The sequence below is a fragment of the Triticum dicoccoides genome, chromosome 3A (assembly GCF_002162155.2).
Source record: "Triticum dicoccoides isolate Atlit2015 ecotype Zavitan chromosome 3A, WEW_v2.0, whole genome shotgun sequence".
NCBI lineage: Eukaryota > Viridiplantae > Streptophyta > Magnoliopsida > Poales > Poaceae > Triticum > Triticum dicoccoides.
This window is the reverse complement of record NC_041384.1, coordinates 556,683,118-556,693,502: the sequence shown is the minus strand read 5'-3', so window position 1 is coordinate 556,693,502 and position 10,385 is coordinate 556,683,118.

The following is a 10,385-nucleotide window of genomic DNA, read 5'->3' as shown; positions in this document are numbered from 1 at the left end:
GGACGGGAAACGGTTCGAAATAATGACCGAGAAGCGTGATGTCACATTACTAAAAGTTATCAACAGATTGGATTCGTAGAATACTATACTCTCTACGGTTGTATGTTACAGGTCCAGACACGATCAATTCGTCCGAAGACTATTTTGGAGTTCGGAAGGAGGAACCCGCCTAGCAATGCCAAAGACAGCACTACACGCCGGATACCTTGGCATTGAAGCCAAGTTTAGGGGCTACTGAGGGAGTCCTGGACTAAGGGGTCCTCGGGTGTCCGTCCTGTTAGCCATGGGCCAGACTGATGGGCTGCAAAGATACGGAGACCGAAGACTGCACCCGTGTCCGTATGGGACTCTCCTCAGCCTGGAAGCCAAGCTTGGCAACCGGATATGTAGATTCCCTTCTTTGTAACCGACCTCGTGTAACCCTGTATCCTCCCGGTGTCTATATAAACCGGAGGACTTAGTCCGGATAGGTCACTCATTATCATAGCCATACAAGCTAGACATCTAGGGTTTAGCCATTACGATCTCAAGGTAGATCAACTCTTGCAATACTCCTATTCATCAATATCAATCAAGTAGGACATATGGTATTACCTCCATAGAGAGGGCCCGAACCAGGGTAAACATCGTGTCCCTTGTCTCTTGTTACCATCGACCTTAGATGCATAGTTCGGGACCCCCTACCCAAGATCTGCCGGTTTTGACACCGACAGTAGGTTCGTCATGGTCAAGTAACATGTCCTCCAGAACAGGATTACCGTACCACCGATAGCCCACAAGTATAGGGGATCACAACAGTTTTCGAGGGTAGAGTATTCAACCCAAATTTATTACATCGACACAAGGGGAGCCCAAGAATATTCTCAAGTATTAGCAGCTGAGTTGTCAATTCAACCACACCTGGAAACTTAATATCTGTAGCAAAGTGTTTAGTAGATAAGTAATATGATAGTAGTGGTAACGGTAGCAAAAGGTAATGGTAGCAAAAGTAATATTTTTGGTATTTTGTAGTGATGATAACAGTAGCAACAGAAAAGTAAATAAGCAAAGAACAATATATGGAAAGCTCATAGGCAATGGATCGGTGATAGAGAATTATGCTGGATGTGATCGATCATGTTATAGTCATAACCTAGGTTTGTCGGATTTCGGGTTCCGGTAGACCCTTGAGGTTCGAACACTGGGGTGCGCGCGAAGATCTCTCCCCTACCGATCTATGTCCAATCTGCTCGCATGATCTAAGCTGGAAACAACGAACAACACAAGGGACACAAGGTTTATACTGGTTTGGGCCACCATTGTGGTGTAATACCCTACTCCAGTGTGGTGGTGGTGGATTGCCTCTTGGGCTAATGATGAACAATACAAGGGCAGAACGGCCTCCTGATGTTGAGGCATTCTTGTGCTCGATGAGCTTGTGTGTGAGGTGGTCTCTCTTTTTAGCTCAGGTCTTCTCTCTTTTCCTGTGCCCTCTCCTTTTTCTGATCCCCTCTCCTTTTTCCCATCCCCCTCCACTGTGGTGGCTAGTCCTATTTATAGAGGCACTGGTCCTCTTCCCAAATATCGAGCGGGAAGGGAGCCAACAATGGCGGGCTAATTTGAAGGGGGACAGCTAGTACAAGCTATCCTGACAAAAGTAGTCTTCTCCTGCACAAAGTTCTGGTGGTGACGCCGTTCTGGGCTCCACGGTGACCTTCGTCTTGCGGTCCTCGGTCTTGTTCTGGTTGCACCGGAATGGCAACCTTTGCCTGATGCCTCGATACTCCGCGGCTGCGCTTGCCCCCTTTGCACCAAAGAGGAAACAAGGACGCTGTGCTCGCTGGCGCCCGCCTGGTGTCGATCGTCACGGCTCACATCACGAGAACCTCGTGAGGTTCGCCTTGCCTTGATATCTCCGCTCCTCGTGAGCCTGCATGGCTAGGTCGCTCCAGAGGAGGTCTTGCATCGTCCGCCTTGCGAGGCTTGGCCCCTCGCAAGGGTCTTGGGCGCTTCGTTGGTGAGGATGGGCCGTATGGCCTGCTGGCTTAGCCACGCGGCGGGCCACAGGCAGGCAAGTCTGGGGACCCCCGTTCCTAGAACGCCGACAGCTGAGGGGCTCCATAATGTAAAACCACTCCTGCTTCCAGTGAATGGAAGTTTCGGTAAAAGAACCTTTTGGCCAACGAGTCCTGGTGCGTTGACTGATCGTAGCACCGCCGCACTCCACCTATTCCCCGTCGACTACCTTCGGCTTCACACTGAAGGTCTTGAGCCATAAGCCGAAGTGTGGGGGGATTCAGAGGAAGGCCTCGCATGTAATGATAAACGTCTTGATGTGGAGGATAGAGTCCGGGGCCATGTCATGAAAATCTAGTCCGTAATAAAACATTAGCCCCTAGACGATGGGGTGAAGAGCAAACCCTAGCCCCTGGAGGAAGTGGGAGATGAATACAACCCTCTCGCCAGATCTGGGGGTCGGAATAACCTGTCCTTGAGTAGGAAGCCTGTGGTGGACCTCCACGGTCAAATATCTGGCTGCCCGAAGCTTTGCGATATCCTCCTCCGTAACGGAGGAAGCCACCCATTGGCCTTGGGAGCTGGGTCCGGACATGATGGGAGGCTTGAAACGATGAAGTTGAACCTTGGGTGCTAGAACTCGAGGTCGGGAAGGCTGAGGAGAGGTTTGACATAAAAGAGGGCCCTTGGTTCCTTTATAAAGGCAGTGGGTGTTGGACGCCTCCTCCTAAGCCTAAGAACCTGCCTATTCCTAAGGAATCTTTCCCGCGGGACGGTTGGGTTACCCACACTCACATTAATGAGAATCCTGCAATTAGGGGACACGATCTCTGCTTCGACAAGACGTGTCAATGACAACCACGCCCGAAACATGGAACGACGGGACGGGAAACGGTTCAAAATAATGACCGAGAAGTGTGATGTCACATTACTAAAAGTTATCAACAAATTGGTTTCTTAGAATACTATACTCTCTACGGTTGTATGTTACAGGTCCGGACACGATCAATTCGTCCGAAGACTATTTTGGAGTTCGGAAGGAGGAACCCGCCTTGCAATGCCGAAGACAGCACTACACGCCGGATACCTTGGCATTGAAGCCAAGTTTAGGGGCTACTGAGGGAGTCCTGGACTAAGGGGTCCTCAGGCGTCCGTCCTGTTAGCCATGGGCCAAACTGATGGGCTGCAAAGATACGGAGACCGAAGACTGCACCCGTGTCCGTATGGGACTCTCCTCGGCGTGGAAGCCAAGCTTGGCAACCGGATATGTAGATTCCTTTCTTTGTAACCGACCTCGTGTAACCCTATATCCTCCCGGTGTCTATATAAACCGGAGGACTTAGTCCAGATAGGTCACTCATTATCATAGCCATACAAGCTAGACCTCTAGGGTTTAGCCATTACGATCTCAAGGTAGATCAACTCTTGTAATACTCCTATTCATTAATATCAATCAAGCAGGACATATGGTATTACCTCCATAGAGAGGGCCCGAACCAGGGTAAACATCGTGTCCCTTGTCTCTTGTTACAATCGACCTTAGACGCATAGTTCGGGACCCCCTACCCAAGATCTGCCGGTTTTGACACCGACAGTAGGTTCGTCATGGTCAAGTAACATGTCCTCCAGAACAGGATTACCGTACCACCGATAGCCCACAAGTATAGGGGATCACAACAGTTTTCGAGGGTAGAGTATTCAACCCAAATTTATTATATCGACACAAGGGGAGCCAAAGAATATTCTCAAGTATTAGCAGCTGAGTTGTCAATTCAACCACACCTGGAAACTTAATATCTGTAGCAAAGTGTTTAGTAGATAAGTAATATGATAGTAGTGGTAACGGTAGCAAAAGGTAATGGTAGCAAAAGTAATATTTTTGGTATTTTGTAGTGATGATAACAGTAGCAACAGAAAAGTAAATAAGCAAAGAACAATATATGAAAGCTCGTAGGCAATGGATCAGTGATAGAGAATTATGCTGTATGTGATCGATCATGTAATAGTCATAACCTAGGTTTGTCGGATTTCGGGTTCCGGCAGACCCTTGAGGTTCGAACACTGGGGTGCGCGCGAAGATCTCTCCCCTACCGATCTACGTCCAATCTCCTCGCATGATCTAAGCTGGAAACAACGAACAACACAAGGGACACAAGGTTTATACTGGTTCGGGCCACCGTTGTGGTGTAATACCCTACTCCGGTGTGTGGTGTGGTGGATTGCCTCAAGGGCTGATGATGAATAGTACAAGGGAAGAACAGCCTCGCGAGAGGTGTTCTTGAGCTAGTGTGATGAACTGCTAGGGTGAGTTCAGTCGCCTCTCTCTCTCTCTGCTAGGGCTCTACAAGATTTCTGGATGTTTTCTAGATGTCTCTACTCGGTGGTGGCTAGCTCTATTTATAGAGGCCCTGGGCCTCTCCCCAAATAATGAGCGGAAAGGGCGCCAACAATTGGCCATTTTGATGGGGAACATATAGTACAAGTTATCCTGACCAAAGGTGGTCTTCGGCTGCCAAAAGTACTGGTGATGATGCCGTCTTGGGCTCCACGGTGACCTCCATCATGCCGCTCTGCTGGTCTTGGTCTTGTTGCACCGGAGTGGCAACCTTTGCCCGATGCCTTGGCCTACACTTGCCCCCTTTGCACCAAAGGGGAAACAAGGACACTGCGTAGGCAGGCGCCCGCCTGACGCCAGCCTGGCCTTGATCGTCACGGCTTGCCTCACGGGTTCCTCGCGAGGTATCCCCACCTTGATCTCTCCGCCTCCTCGCGAGCCTGCCGGATGAGGCTGCCTCTGAGGAAGCTTCCTGTCGTCCGCCCCGTGAGGCTTGGCCCCTCGTGAGGGTCTTGAGCTTGTGCTGATGAAGATGGGCCGCACTGGGCCCCCACTTGAGCCACGCCGCAGGCCGTAGGTAGGCAAGTCTGGGGACCCCTGTTCCCAGAACGCCGACAGTAGCCCCCGGGCCCAAGGCGCGCCCGGGCTTGGCCTAGCAGGAAAGCGAAGGGGCGAGGACGAAGCGTCGTGGGCCCCAAAAGCCTGCGGCCTTGGCCGCCGCGTGGCGATTGATTGGACGTGGGCGTCTGCGCTTCCCCACGACGCCTATTGCGCGCCTGGCTAAGCGGACACGTAGTTGCACATAGTTGTTCCTCCTTTCCGCTGCTCGCCTGCCTCCTACCTTTCCTTCTTCTTTGAGCTCCAGCCTCCGCCGCCAATCCGGCTTGAGTTCTTCCTCATCTTCACAACCATGGCGCCGACAAAGACAAGAAGGGGAAAGAAGCCCGCGCCTTCACCCAGCACACCTCCAGCCTCGACCCCCGCCGTCGCCCGGTCGATCATACTCAATCCAGAAGCTTTGGACAAGGTCTGCTCCGCCCTTGCAACTATCTTCAATGAGTGCGGCAGGACCACGGCCTAGCCTGCGTCCCATGCCTCCCTTGATAGGATCGTCACGGAGGTCCGATTCTTCGCCGATGCTCTATGGGCGGGTCTGGTTCCCCCGTTTTCCGCCTTCTTCAATGCGGTGCTCTCCCATTACAAGATCCATATGATGCACCTCGGGCCGGAGTCCATTACCCTTCTGGCTGTCTTTGCTTTTGTTTGCGAGGCAATGATAGGCATACCTCCTTCCGTTGCCCTGCTGCGCCACTTCTTTTCCTTGCGCATGAGCGACCCCACTCAGTGCTCAGGGTGCGTGAGCTTCTTCACCGTGCCAGAGATGGCCGCTTCAGGGATCGACTTCGGCCTTCCTCCTCCTGAGGCCAGGTTCAGAGAGCGGTGGCTATACGTGGACGTTGGAGTGCCCAACCCTCTGCTCTCGCACCCGACCTCGCCTGCTGTTCCTCACGCAGGTTGGGACCACGAGGTGCTCGCGAGCCCCTGGCTCGCCTTCGTCTGGCGCCGCTTCCAGAGTTTGAGGGCGCTCAATGTGACAACGCCCAAGGTGGTGAAGGAGTTCCTCCAATGTCGCATTGCTCATCTTCAATGCCACTCTCGCCGGATGTGGGACTTTGCGGGGCATAGAGACCGCATGCGGCTTCAGGAGGAGGACTTGGCGTCTGAAGTGCTGCAGACGGTGATCAAGGTCTTGACTGGCGAACCTGCCCCAAGCAGCCTTCAGAGTAATGGCATCCTCTTGTATCTTTGCTCCGGCAGGGCCGATTTTGTGAGGAAGATGCCCAGCTTCGACGAGTGGGGACTGTGTCCTGCTGGCTTCATGGGGCCTCACGAGAACCCAGCCGCCGTGGTTGCTTCTCTTGCCGCCCACAGCGGTCCTTCCTTGGGTGACAGGGCGGGGAGACGAGAGCTGGCGAGAGTTGAGGCGACCGATGTTGAGGCGCCGACGTCGTGAGAAGTCTTGAATGCGGCGTCTCCCGAGGCTCGCCCTAGAGCGGCGGCAAGTGCGGAGTTGCAACCTGTGATTCCTGAGGCCGGGGCTCCCGAGCCCCCAGCCGTTCCTCGCGAGGCGACGCCTGACAGCGCCCCCCAGGCTGACTCCTCCAGCACTGATCACCTTGACGCTTCTTCCGCACCAGGGGCCAACCCGTGCGCCGGGCGCTTGGGTCGGTTCCGCGTAGACTTTGAGGCCCTCCGCAAGAGGAAGGAAGCCTTGGGTGGCAATGACCGCCCTTGCCGCCTGTTGAAGCACAGGAAGTACTTTGCCATGAACGAGTAAGTCTTCTTCATTCCTTTCTTGTTTGCTTTGCTATCCCTGTGACTGATTGTGGCCCTTTCAGGCCCTGCCCTGCGAAACTTGCCGAGTCAGCCCGGGAGTCATCCCCCCGAGCTTCGCCTTCCTCGCTGGCCCTGGGTTCGGAGAGCTCGAGCGGCACTCGTGCTGCCAGACCAGTTGGTGGAGTCATCCGTTCCGTAGGGCACCTCGAGCCTGTGCGCCCGCTGTCCTTCATGAGTCCTCCTGGGGCACATCTGGCTTGCCCCGCCTTCCTCCTCTGATCATTGATGGTGAATGGCTGAAGTCCGTCTTCGGCTCCTCCTCCGTGGGCGGGCCGACTGTCAGGACCCCGACTCAATGCCACATCGATCTAGCATGTAACACCTCATATCACTTTGCGGCCTCACGCACGGTATTCCCACGGGTGTCGCCTTACCTTAGCCCGGGACCGTTTGCGCCTTTTGGCACACGTATATGACAGTGTCGCTAGCATCCATATGATAAGGAGCCCGGGCTGACATGGCTAGTCGTAAACCCAAAGTGGCACAGACTTACAGGGACAGGCATCCATGACCCAGCATCGAACGTGTCGGTCATCAGTGAGTGAATCCAGGCTGTAGCACTGGGCTAGCAGGACTCCGGTGAACCGGGCTGTAGCAGGCTAATAGGACTCCGGTATTCATCGCGTGACATTTCCCCGAAGGGACAGACACAGGAACGAAGAAGGACACATGCCGGCCAGCCTAAGTGTTCCGGAGCAGTAGCAAGCTACCATGGCTCGGTGGAAACACTAGGAGACATTTCCCGGTAAGAGAGGCTACTAAAGATAAACAACTAGATGGTTAGATCCCACACATACCAAGCATTTCAATAACATACACACAATATGCTCGATGTGTGCAAATACAACATGGCATCACAACATGACTCTACGACTCAAGTATTTTACTCATTAGGCTCCGAGGAGCGAGATATTACAAACATGGGTCTCATGACCCAACAATCAGAGCATACAAATCAAAGCACAAGCGGAAGCTATCATGTCTGAGTACAGACATCTATAACTGAAAAAGGCTGAGAAGCCTGACTATCTATCAGATCCTGCCGAGGCACAAGATCGTAGCTGAGGTAACAAGCTAAACGTCGAAGACCACGCGGAATTACTAGTGAGACTGAAGTCTCTCTGCAAAAACATAAAATAGGCAAACGTGAGTACAAATGTACCCAGCAAGACTTACATCAGAACTATCTACATATGCATCATTATCAACAAAGGGGATGGTGGGGTTTAACTGCAGCAAGCCAGCTTTGACTCGGTGGCTATCCTGAACTACGACTGCAATGTAACTCTTTTGAGGTGGCGCACACGAGTCCACATATTCACCATATCAATACACCACTATGGATCCGCTCCCGTCTCCCTACGAGAACGCCATCCATAGCACTCACGCTTATCTTGCGCATTTTAAAGTATCCACTTTCACTTGTCTATGAACTGATATAAGCAACCCAGAAGTCCTTTACCGCGGACACGGCTATTCGAATAGATCATGTTAACCCTGCAGGGGTGTACTTCTTCATACATGTTTCCACCACTTAGCGTCTGCACACGACATGTGCTCGACAGACTTCAAGCGAAAGCCGACGTGGGTGTAGACCACGACCTACCTAAACACTTAAGCCTCTAGTCCAGGTTTATCGCCTATCCAGGTTCCATCCGCAGGGAGTCCGGCCGAGATTTCCCATACGGCCCCGAACGATGTGAACAGGGTTCCCGAGATACCTAACGGGTATTCGGTACACCCGGCCACGTACCTACCGCATCACAGCCCACCCCTACGGTCAACGTTGTCCACGGCCTCTAGTAAGCTACAAACACTAGAAACTAATTGCAACTCCTGGACAGAGGACTAGGGTGAATAAGAAGTCGAGCGGGGTCATATTTCAGGGCCCAATGTATGGTAGTAGCTGAATCATGGATCACAAACACAGAACTCAGTTCCTAAGGACGGCTTCACTGAGACAACCCACCATATACTCCTACATGGCCTCTCACCGACACCTTTTACCAAATCGTGTTCACACACTTAGCTCACACACAGTAGGACATGTTCACACACCTCTGATTCATCCCGGATGAATCAGACCTGGCACAACTCTAAGCAGTAGCAGGCATGACAATAAGCATGAATGAGTAGGCACAACAGGGCTCAAACAACTCCTACTCATGCTAGTGGGTTTCATCTATTTACTGTGGCAATGACAGGTCATGCAAAGGATAAAGGGGTTCAGCTACCGCAGCAAGTAACAGATGAAACGGTGTTGTCCTAATGCATTAAAAGAGAGCAGGGGTGAGAGAGTAGGATTGTATCGGAATGAACAAGGGGTTTTTGCTTGCCTGGCACTTCTGAAGATAACATTGAGTCTTCATCAGTGTCAACGGTCACATCATCGGTATCACGTCTATCGAGAGGGGACAAATACCGGCAACATAGAAGGGAACACAATCAATGCAATGCACAATATGATGCATGATCATGACATGGCAAAATGAATGTGCTTTGGGCTAATGCAACTAGCAACAGATTAAATGAAGTTGGTTTGAATACAAGATTCAAATTCAAACTCCATATGTGATTATTTAAATGTCATTCACTTCATTTGACCTAAACAGTAGTGATAAGTTGTTCTAACATGCATGAAAATGGTACAGATGGATTCCTTGAATTTTTTTGATAATTTTTCATATATAATTTATTTAATTTGGAGTTACGGTTGAATTTCTATGAATTTTAGAAGTTTATACAAATTTCTGGAATTTCCTGAATATTTTCAAATCCAGAAAATACTTATTGCGTCAGCCTGATGTCATGATGACGTCAGCAGGTCAACGTGGCACAGTCCGGTCAACCCCTGACCGGTGGGTCCCGAGTGTCAGCGTCTAACTAAACTAACCTAGCTTAGTTAAACTAACCTAACCTAATTAGCCGGGCGGGGCCCGCAGGTCAGTGAGAGAGAGGGGGTCAAACCCGGGTCAAACTCACCGGAGTTGACCCGAGGCTCGTCGCCGGCGAGGCCAGGGACGGCGGAGAGCGTCGGGATTCGCCCTCCGATGACCAAAAGAGCGGCGGAGGGGCTCTATGGGATGCCCAGACCCGCGCGCATCTAACAGGGCCAACGGAAGAAGCTAGGGTGGCCGGAGGCGACGGCAATCATGACGGCGGCGGCGGCCGGAGTTCGGGTGGTGGCGGGTTTGGCGCTACGAGCGGTGGTTTGGCGCGCTGAGGGCACTGGGGAGAAGCTCTTGCTCCTACGCATCCAAAGGAACGGACGGGAGGCCGCGAGGTGGCCGGAGTTGAGCACGGCGTCGACCTCGGCGGCGGCCGGAGCTCGGGCGAGCTCGGGGTCGGGGTTAGGGAGCACGGCAGGAGGAGCTGGGGCGTGCTACGGACTCCCGAGATCGCGGTGAGCACGTCAGTGGGCTCGGATACGAGCTGGGATGGCTGTGGCCACGGCCACGCCATGGCCGGCGGCGAGAAACTCTCGGCCGCGGTGGAGGAAGAGGCTAGGGGATGAGTGCGAGCTTGAGGGAAGGGGGAAGACGAAGAGGGGCTCACAGGGGTTGCATCGGTGGCCTCGGGGAGCTCGGGGAGGCGTCGGAGGCGGCGAATCGACAACGGTGAGCTTCGGTGGCCGGCGACGGAACGGCGATGGTGGCGG